The sequence below is a fragment of the Phyllobates terribilis genome, unplaced genomic scaffold (assembly GCF_046119375.1).
Source record: "Phyllobates terribilis strain yellow unplaced genomic scaffold, ASM4611937v1 Scaffold_6482__1_contigs__length_44211, whole genome shotgun sequence".
Lineage (NCBI taxonomy): Eukaryota > Metazoa > Chordata > Amphibia > Anura > Dendrobatidae > Phyllobates > Phyllobates terribilis.
Genome location: NW_027369225.1, coordinates 34,209 through 44,212, shown reverse-complemented (window position 1 = coordinate 44,212; position 10,004 = coordinate 34,209). Strand labels below are relative to the sequence as shown.

The following is a 10,004-nucleotide window of genomic DNA, read 5'->3' as shown; positions in this document are numbered from 1 at the left end:
ATGCACAGTTGCTGAAGTTGAACCAAAATGAGCTTGTAATCTGGCTTCTGCAACTTTGAACATGAAAAATCCAATGAGGAGAAGAAAAGCAGAGCCAAAGAGTCCATCCCAAAATCCGACAAACAAGCAAAATGAACAAAAAACATTGAATTCAATTCTTTCTGATTTTAGAAACTGCATTAAAGAAGGGGTGCACCGGTCCTGGAGATACTGCAATACCAGGTCAATGCGTGGAGTGGACAGAGCAAGCTCTTTTTCCATCTCCCTGTTCTAAAAATCCATTTAATATATGGTCCCCAGATAGGGGACGTATCAGATATTAAACTGATAAGAACAGATACTACACTTGATCTTAGCCAAAAGGCCGAGAAGCGATAACCAGAATTGGTTTCAAACTACGGAGCCACCCAAGGATCCTAAAAAGTCCATTTGTGGAGATGAGCTCCTGGACTCCCGTTAAGAAGACATGTTGTCAACCTCTAGATCCCTTACATGCCTGCACTTTTCGGCTTGCTGCTGCTGCAATCCACGCGTTTTAGATCTGCATAACTCCACCTCTTTAAACACAGCACCTTCACCCCCTGCTGTTCCCACCCGCCTCAACACCGTTGGAAGGGAGGAGAACCAATTAAGGCGGGGGGTGGGGTGGAACGAGCAGCTGTCTACCCTTAGCAGGAGGGCTCCTGATTACATACCTCTCCTGCTGCTGCTGCTGCTGGCTGTCCAGCAGCAGACTGAAGGTGGCTGCTGCTGTGCACAGGTATATAAAGGCTCAGAGCCTATTATGACACGCGCAGCCAGCGTTCCATTGCCACATTCCATCTACTGCAGGCAGGATACCTGGCTGGCTGAATGTCGCTGAGAAGCTCACAGAGACCGCCATAAGCAACAGTTTAACAGAATGCCACAGACTAATCAACCAAACTTTTTGGGTTGGGTTCTCTTTTATAGTCTGCAGGCATTAAATGAAAGAAGTCAGTGTTCCAGCAGAAGGAGACAACGTTTCAGAAAAGGCATTGTAGCAAACCAAAAAAGAAATTTTAAGCGCAGCAGTGTAACCAGCGCACATACCTGTTAGCTCGGGTGAGTTTAAAAGGCTGCTGTTGATAACAAGGGCATTTGCTAAATAGATGGTGTGTGTGCAACAATATACTGAAAGGTCAATTATATTGTGCAGCTTATCTCACCACCTGTAGTTATTTAGGTGAAAGCTCCAAAATGCTTGCCTAATATGTCTGTTTATCCAAAAGGAAGTAGAAAGGGAGAGCTAGAAAGATAGCATTGCATCACATTACATGGCAATGCAATGCACAGTTGCTGAAGTTGAACCAAAATGAGCTTGTAATCTGGCTTCTGCAACTTTGAACATGAAAAATCCAATGAGGAGAAGAAAAGCAGAGCCAAAGAGTCCATCCCAAAATCCGACAAACAAGCAAAATGAACAAAAAACATTGAATTCAATTCTTTCTGATTTTAGAAACTGCATTAAAGAAGGGGTGCACCGGTCCTGGAGATACTGCAATACCAGGTCAATGCGTGGAGTGGACAGAGCAAGCTCTTTTTCCATCTCCCTGTTCTAAAAATCCATTTAATATATGGTCCCCAGATAGGGGACGTATCAGATATTAAACTGATAAGAACAGATACTACACTTGATCTTAGCCAAAAGGCCGAGAAGCGATAACCAGAATTGGTTTCAAACTACGGAGCCACCCAAGGATCCTAAAAAGTCCATTTGTGGAGATGAGCTCCTGGACTCCCGTTAAGAAGACATGTTGTCAACCTCTAGATCCCTTACATGCCTGCACTTTTCGGCTTGCTGCTGCTGCAATCCACGCGTTTTAGATCTGCATAACTCCACCTCTTTAAACACAGCACCTTCACCCCCTGCTGTTCCCACCCGCCTCAACACCGTTGGAAGGGAGGAGAACCAATTAAGGCGGGGGGTGGGGTGGAACGAGCAGCTGTCTACCCTTAGCAGGAGGGCTCCTGATTACATACCTCTCCTGCTGCTGCTGCTGCTGGCTGTCCAGCAGCAGACTGAAGGTGGCTGCTGCTGTGCACAGGTATATAAAGGCTCAGAGCCTATTATGACACGCGCAGCCAGCGTTCCATTGCCACATTCCATCTACTGCAGGCAGGATACCTGGCTGGCTGAATGTCGCTGAGAAGCTCACAGAGACCGCCATAAGCAACAGTTTAACAGAATGCCACAGACTAATCAACCAAACTTTTTGGGTTGGGTTCTCTTTTATAGTCTGCAGGCATTAAATGAAAGAAGTCAGTGTTCCAGCAGAAGGAGACAACGTTTCAGAAAAGGCATTGTAGCAAACCAAAAAAGAAATTTTAAGCGCAGCAGTGTAACCAGCGCACATACCTGTTAGCTCGGGTGAGTTTAAAAGGCTGCTGTTGATAACAAGGGCATTTGCTAAATAGATGGTGTGTGTGCAACAATATACTGAAAGGTCAATTATATTGTGCAGCTTATCTCACCACCTGTAGTTATTTAGGTGAAAGCTCCAAAATGCTTGCCTAATATGTCTGTTTATCCAAAAGGAAGTAGAAAGGGAGAGCTAGAAAGATAGCATTGCATCACATTACATGGCAATGCAATGCACAGTTGCTGAAGTTGAACCAAAATGAGCTTGTAATCTGGCTTCTGCAACTTTGAACATGAAAAATCCAATGAGGAGAAGAAAAGCAGAGCCAAAGAGTCCATCCCAAAATCCGACAAACAAGCAAAATGAACAAAAAACATTGAATTCAATTCTTTCTGATTTTAGAAACTGCATTAAAGAAGGGGTGCACCGGTCCTGGAGATACTGCAATACCAGGTCAATGCGTGGAGTGGACAGAGCAAGCTCTTTTTCCATCTCCCTGTTCTAAAAATCCATTTAATATATGGTCCCCAGATAGGGGACGTATCAGATATTAAACTGATAAGAACAGATACTACACTTGATCTTAGCCAAAAGGCCGAGAAGCGATAACCAGAATTGGTTTCAAACTACGGAGCCACCCAAGGATCCTAAAAAGTCCATTTGTGGAGATGAGCTCCTGGACTCCCGTTAAGAAGACATGTTGTCAACCTCTAGATCCCTTACATGCCTGCACTTTTCGGCTTGCTGCTGCTGCAATCCACGCGTTTTAGATCTGCATAACTCCACCTCTTTAAACACAGCACCTTCACCCCCTGCTGTTCCCACCCGCCTCAACACCGTTGGAAGGGAGGAGAACCAATTAAGGCGGGGGGTGGGGTGGAACGAGCAGCTGTCTACCCTTAGCAGGAGGGCTCCTGATTACATACCTCTCCTGCTGCTGCTGCTGCTGGCTGTCCAGCAGCAGACTGAAGGTGGCTGCTGCTGTGCACAGGTATATAAAGGCTCAGAGCCTATTATGACACGCGCAGCCAGCGTTCCATTGCCACATTCCATCTACTGCAGGCAGGATACCTGGCTGGCTGAATGTCGCTGAGAAGCTCACAGAGACCGCCATAAGCAACAGTTTAACAGAATGCCACAGACTAATCAACCAAACTTTTTGGGTTGGGTTCTCTTTTATAGTCTGCAGGCATTAAATGAAAGAAGTCAGTGTTCCAGCAGAAGGAGACAACGTTTCAGAAAAGGCATTGTAGCAAACCAAAAAAGAAATTTTAAGCGCAGCAGTGTAACCAGCGCACATACCTGTTAGCTCGGGTGAGTTTAAAAGGCTGCTGTTGATAACAAGGGCATTTGCTAAATAGATGGTGTGTGTGCAACAATATACTGAAAGGTCAATTATATTGTGCAGCTTATCTCACCACCTGTAGTTATTTAGGTGAAAGCTCCAAAATGCTTGCCTAATATGTCTGTTTATCCAAAAGGAAGTAGAAAGGGAGAGCTAGAAAGATAGCATTGCATCACATTACATGGCAATGCAATGCACAGTTGCTGAAGTTGAACCAAAATGAGCTTGTAATCTGGCTTCTGCAACTTTGAACATGAAAAATCCAATGAGGAGAAGAAAAGCAGAGCCAAAGAGTCCATCCCAAAATCCGACAAACAAGCAAAATGAACAAAAAACATTGAATTCAATTCTTTCTGATTTTAGAAACTGCATTAAAGAAGGGGTGCACCGGTCCTGGAGATACTGCAATACCAGGTCAATGCGTGGAGTGGACAGAGCAAGCTCTTTTTCCATCTCCCTGTTCTAAAAATCCATTTAATATATGGTCCCCAGATAGGGGACGTATCAGATATTAAACTGATAAGAACAGATACTACACTTGATCTTAGCCAAAAGGCCGAGAAGCGATAACCAGAATTGGTTTCAAACTACGGAGCCACCCAAGGATCCTAAAAAGTCCATTTGTGGAGATGAGCTCCTGGACTCCCGTTAAGAAGACATGTTGTCAACCTCTAGATCCCTTACATGCCTGCACTTTTCGGCTTGCTGCTGCTGCAATCCACGCGTTTTAGATCTGCATAACTCCACCTCTTTAAACACAGCACCTTCACCCCCTGCTGTTCCCACCCGCCTCAACACCGTTGGAAGGGAGGAGAACCAATTAAGGCGGGGGGTGGGGTGGAACGAGCAGCTGTCTACCCTTAGCAGGAGGGCTCCTGATTACATACCTCTCCTGCTGCTGCTGCTGCTGGCTGTCCAGCAGCAGACTGAAGGTGGCTGCTGCTGTGCACAGGTATATAAAGGCTCAGAGCCTATTATGACACGCGCAGCCAGCGTTCCATTGCCACATTCCATCTACTGCAGGCAGGATACCTGGCTGGCTGAATGTCGCTGAGAAGCTCACAGAGACCGCCATAAGCAACAGTTTAACAGAATGCCACAGACTAATCAACCAAACTTTTTGGGTTGGGTTCTCTTTTATAGTCTGCAGGCATTAAATGAAAGAAGTCAGTGTTCCAGCAGAAGGAGACAACGTTTCAGAAAAGGCATTGTAGCAAACCAAAAAAGAAATTTTAAGCGCAGCAGTGTAACCAGCGCACATACCTGTTAGCTCGGGTGAGTTTAAAAGGCTGCTGTTGATAACAAGGGCATTTGCTAAATAGATGGTGTGTGTGCAACAATATACTGAAAGGTCAATTATATTGTGCAGCTTATCTCACCACCTGTAGTTATTTAGGTGAAAGCTCCAAAATGCTTGCCTAATATGTCTGTTTATCCAAAAGGAAGTAGAAAGGGAGAGCTAGAAAGATAGCATTGCATCACATTACATGGCAATGCAATGCACAGTTGCTGAAGTTGAACCAAAATGAGCTTGTAATCTGGCTTCTGCAACTTTGAACATGAAAAATCCAATGAGGAGAAGAAAAGCAGAGCCAAAGAGTCCATCCCAAAATCCGACAAACAAGCAAAATGAACAAAAAACATTGAATTCAATTCTTTCTGATTTTAGAAACTGCATTAAAGAAGGGGTGCACCGGTCCTGGAGATACTGCAATACCAGGTCAATGCGTGGAGTGGACAGAGCAAGCTCTTTTTCCATCTCCCTGTTCTAAAAATCCATTTAATATATGGTCCCCAGATAGGGGACGTATCAGATATTAAACTGATAAGAACAGATACTACACTTGATCTTAGCCAAAAGGCCGAGAAGCGATAACCAGAATTGGTTTCAAACTACGGAGCCACCCAAGGATCCTAAAAAGTCCATTTGTGGAGATGAGCTCCTGGACTCCCGTTAAGAAGACATGTTGTCAACCTCTAGATCCCTTACATGCCTGCACTTTTCGGCTTGCTGCTGCTGCAATCCACGCGTTTTAGATCTGCATAACTCCACCTCTTTAAACACAGCACCTTCACCCCCTGCTGTTCCCACCCGCCTCAACACCGTTGGAAGGGAGGAGAACCAATTAAGGCGGGGGGTGGGGTGGAACGAGCAGCTGTCTACCCTTAGCAGGAGGGCTCCTGATTACATACCTCTCCTGCTGCTGCTGCTGCTGGCTGTCCAGCAGCAGACTGAAGGTGGCTGCTGCTGTGCACAGGTATATAAAGGCTCAGAGCCTATTATGACACGCGCAGCCAGCGTTCCATTGCCACATTCCATCTACTGCAGGCAGGATACCTGGCTGGCTGAATGTCGCTGAGAAGCTCACAGAGACCGCCATAAGCAACAGTTTAACAGAATGCCACAGACTAATCAACCAAACTTTTTGGGTTGGGTTCTCTTTTATAGTCTGCAGGCATTAAATGAAAGAAGTCAGTGTTCCAGCAGAAGGAGACAACGTTTCAGAAAAGGCATTGTAGCAAACCAAAAAAGAAATTTTAAGCGCAGCAGTGTAACCAGCGCACATACCTGTTAGCTCGGGTGAGTTTAAAAGGCTGCTGTTGATAACAAGGGCATTTGCTAAATAGATGGTGTGTGTGCAACAATATACTGAAAGGTCAATTATATTGTGCAGCTTATCTCACCACCTGTAGTTATTTAGGTGAAAGCTCCAAAATGCTTGCCTAATATGTCTGTTTATCCAAAAGGAAGTAGAAAGGGAGAGCTAGAAAGATAGCATTGCATCACATTACATGGCAATGCAATGCACAGTTGCTGAAGTTGAACCAAAATGAGCTTGTAATCTGGCTTCTGCAACTTTGAACATGAAAAATCCAATGAGGAGAAGAAAAGCAGAGCCAAAGAGTCCATCCCAAAATCCGACAAACAAGCAAAATGAACAAAAAACATTGAATTCAATTCTTTCTGATTTTAGAAACTGCATTAAAGAAGGGGTGCACCGGTCCTGGAGATACTGCAATACCAGGTCAATGCGTGGAGTGGACAGAGCAAGCTCTTTTTCCATCTCCCTGTTCTAAAAATCCATTTAATATATGGTCCCCAGATAGGGGACGTATCAGATATTAAACTGATAAGAACAGATACTACACTTGATCTTAGCCAAAAGGCCGAGAAGCGATAACCAGAATTGGTTTCAAACTACGGAGCCACCCAAGGATCCTAAAAAGTCCATTTGTGGAGATGAGCTCCTGGACTCCCGTTAAGAAGACATGTTGTCAACCTCTAGATCCCTTACATGCCTGCACTTTTCGGCTTGCTGCTGCTGCAATCCACGCGTTTTAGATCTGCATAACTCCACCTCTTTAAACACAGCACCTTCACCCCCTGCTGTTCCCACCCGCCTCAACACCGTTGGAAGGGAGGAGAACCAATTAAGGCGGGGGGTGGGGTGGAACGAGCAGCTGTCTACCCTTAGCAGGAGGGCTCCTGATTACATACCTCTCCTGCTGCTGCTGCTGCTGGCTGTCCAGCAGCAGACTGAAGGTGGCTGCTGCTGTGCACAGGTATATAAAGGCTCAGAGCCTATTATGACACGCGCAGCCAGCGTTCCATTGCCACATTCCATCTACTGCAGGCAGGATACCTGGCTGGCTGAATGTCGCTGAGAAGCTCACAGAGACCGCCATAAGCAACAGTTTAACAGAATGCCACAGACTAATCAACCAAACTTTTTGGGTTGGGTTCTCTTTTATAGTCTGCAGGCATTAAATGAAAGAAGTCAGTGTTCCAGCAGAAGGAGACAACGTTTCAGAAAAGGCATTGTAGCAAACCAAAAAAGAAATTTTAAGCGCAGCAGTGTAACCAGCGCACATACCTGTTAGCTCGGGTGAGTTTAAAAGGCTGCTGTTGATAACAAGGGCATTTGCTAAATAGATGGTGTGTGTGCAACAATATACTGAAAGGTCAATTATATTGTGCAGCTTATCTCACCACCTGTAGTTATTTAGGTGAAAGCTCCAAAATGCTTGCCTAATATGTCTGTTTATCCAAAAGGAAGTAGAAAGGGAGAGCTAGAAAGATAGCATTGCATCACATTACATGGCAATGCAATGCACAGTTGCTGAAGTTGAACCAAAATGAGCTTGTAATCTGGCTTCTGCAACTTTGAACATGAAAAATCCAATGAGGAGAAGAAAAGCAGAGCCAAAGAGTCCATCCCAAAATCCGACAAACAAGCAAAATGAACAAAAAACATTGAATTCAATTCTTTCTGATTTTAGAAACTGCATTAAAGAAGGGGTGCACCGGTCCTGGAGATACTGCAATACCAGGTCAATGCGTGGAGTGGACAGAGCAAGCTCTTTTTCCATCTCCCTGTTCTAAAAATCCATTTAATATATGGTCCCCAGATAGGGGACGTATCAGATATTAAACTGATAAGAACAGATACTACACTTGATCTTAGCCAAAAGGCCGAGAAGCGATAACCAGAATTGGTTTCAAACTACGGAGCCACCCAAGGATCCTAAAAAGTCCATTTGTGGAGATGAGCTCCTGGACTCCCGTTAAGAAGACATGTTGTCAACCTCTAGATCCCTTACATGCCTGCACTTTTCGGCTTGCTGCTGCTGCAATCCACGCGTTTTAGATCTGCATAACTCCACCTCTTTAAACACAGCACCTTCACCCCCTGCTGTTCCCACCCGCCTCAACACCGTTGGAAGGGAGGAGAACCAATTAAGGCGGGGGGTGGGGTGGAACGAGCAGCTGTCTACCCTTAGCAGGAGGGCTCCTGATTACATACCTCTCCTGCTGCTGCTGCTGCTGGCTGTCCAGCAGCAGACTGAAGGTGGCTGCTGCTGTGCACAGGTATATAAAGGCTCAGAGCCTATTATGACACGCGCAGCCAGCGTTCCATTGCCACATTCCATCTACTGCAGGCAGGATACCTGGCTGGATGAATGTCGCTGAGAAGCTCACAGAGACCGCCATAAGCAACAGTTTAACAGAATGCCACAGACTAATCAACCAAACTTTTTGGGTTGGGTTCTCTTTTATAGTCTGCAGGCATTAAATGAAAGAAGTCAGTGTTCCAGCAGAAGGAGACAACGTTTCAGAAAAGGCATTGTAGCAAACCAAAAAAGAAATTTTAAGCGCAGCAGTGTAACCAGCGCACATACCTGTTAGCTCGGGTGAGTTTAAAAGGCTGCTGTTGATAACAAGGGCATTTGCTAAATAGATGGTGTGTGTGCAACAATATACTGAAAGGTCAATTATATTGTGCAGCTTATCTCACCACCTGTAGTTATTTAGGTGAAAGCTCCAAAATGCTTGCCTAATATGTCTGTTTATCCAAAAGGAAGTAGAAAGGGAGAGCTAGAAAGATAGCATTGCATCACATTACATGGCAATGCAATGCACAGTTGCTGAAGTTGAACCAAAATGAGCTTGTAATCTGGCTTCTGCAACTTTGAACATGAAAAATCCAATGAGGAGAAGAAAAGCAGAGCCAAAGAGTCCATCCCAAAATCCGACAAACAAGCAAAATGAACAAAAAACATTGAATTCAATTCTTTCTGATTTTAGAAACTGCATTAAAGAAGGGGTGCACCGGTCCTGGAGATACTGCAATACCAGGTCAATGCGTGGAGTGGACAGAGCAAGCTCTTTTTCCATCTCCCTGTTCTAAAAATCCATTTAATATATGGTCCCCAGATAGGGGACGTATCAGATATTAAACTGATAAGAACAGATACTACACTTGATCTTAGCCAAAAGGCCGAGAAGCGATAACCAGAATTGGTTTCAAACTACGGAGCCACCCAAGGATCCTAAAAAGTCCATTTGTGGAGATGAGCTCCTGGACTCCCGTTAAGAAGACATGTTGTCAACCTCTAGATCCCTTACATGCCTGCACTTTTCGGCTTGCTGCTGCTGCAATCCACGCGTTTTAGATCTGCATAACTCCACCTCTTTAAACACAGCACCTTCACCCCCTGCTGTTCCCACCCGCCTCAACACCGTTGGAAGGGAGGAGAACCAATTAAGGCGGGGGGTGGGGTGGAACGAGCAGCTGTCTACCCTTAGCAGGAGGGCTCCTGATTACATACCTCTCCTGCTGCTGCTGCTGCTGGCTGTCCAGCAGCAGACTGAAGGTGGCTGCTGCTGTGCACAGGTATATAAAGGCTCAGAGCCTATTATGACACGCGCAGCCAGCGTTCCATTGCCACATTCCATCTACTGCAGGCAGGATACCTGGCTGGCTGAATGTCGCTGA

At 45.3% G+C, this 10,004-nt stretch overlaps 8 non-coding genes across 8 annotated transcripts; all 8 read right to left on the bottom strand.

The window, feature by feature from the left end:
- Positions 1 to 185: 185 nt before the first annotated feature.
- LOC141251052 (U2 spliceosomal RNA) lies at positions 186 to 376 on the bottom strand. Its single transcript, XR_012313035.1, has one exon. It is a non-coding gene; the product is annotated as a U2 spliceosomal RNA (small nuclear RNA).
- A 1,115-nt stretch (positions 377 to 1,491) lies between these two features.
- Positions 1,492 to 1,682, bottom strand: LOC141251051 (U2 spliceosomal RNA). Its single transcript, XR_012313034.1, has one exon. It is a non-coding gene; the product is annotated as a U2 spliceosomal RNA (small nuclear RNA).
- Positions 1,683 to 2,797: 1,115 nt separating this feature from the next.
- On the bottom strand, positions 2,798 to 2,988 carry LOC141251050 (U2 spliceosomal RNA). The gene has a single exon (XR_012313033.1). It is a non-coding gene; the product is annotated as a U2 spliceosomal RNA (small nuclear RNA).
- A 1,115-nt stretch (positions 2,989 to 4,103) lies between these two features.
- On the bottom strand, positions 4,104 to 4,294 carry LOC141251049 (U2 spliceosomal RNA). Its single transcript, XR_012313032.1, has one exon. It is a non-coding gene; the product is annotated as a U2 spliceosomal RNA (small nuclear RNA).
- A 1,115-nt stretch (positions 4,295 to 5,409) lies between these two features.
- On the bottom strand, positions 5,410 to 5,600 carry LOC141251048 (U2 spliceosomal RNA). Its single transcript, XR_012313031.1, has one exon. It is a non-coding gene; the product is annotated as a U2 spliceosomal RNA (small nuclear RNA).
- A 1,115-nt stretch (positions 5,601 to 6,715) lies between these two features.
- LOC141251047 (U2 spliceosomal RNA) lies at positions 6,716 to 6,906 on the bottom strand. The gene has a single exon (XR_012313030.1). It is a non-coding gene; the product is annotated as a U2 spliceosomal RNA (small nuclear RNA).
- A 1,115-nt stretch (positions 6,907 to 8,021) lies between these two features.
- Positions 8,022 to 8,212, bottom strand: LOC141251046 (U2 spliceosomal RNA). Its single transcript, XR_012313029.1, has one exon. It is a non-coding gene; the product is annotated as a U2 spliceosomal RNA (small nuclear RNA).
- Positions 8,213 to 9,327: 1,115 nt separating this feature from the next.
- LOC141251045 (U2 spliceosomal RNA) lies at positions 9,328 to 9,518 on the bottom strand. The gene has a single exon (XR_012313028.1). It is a non-coding gene; the product is annotated as a U2 spliceosomal RNA (small nuclear RNA).
- Positions 9,519 to 10,004: the final 486 nt, after the last annotated feature.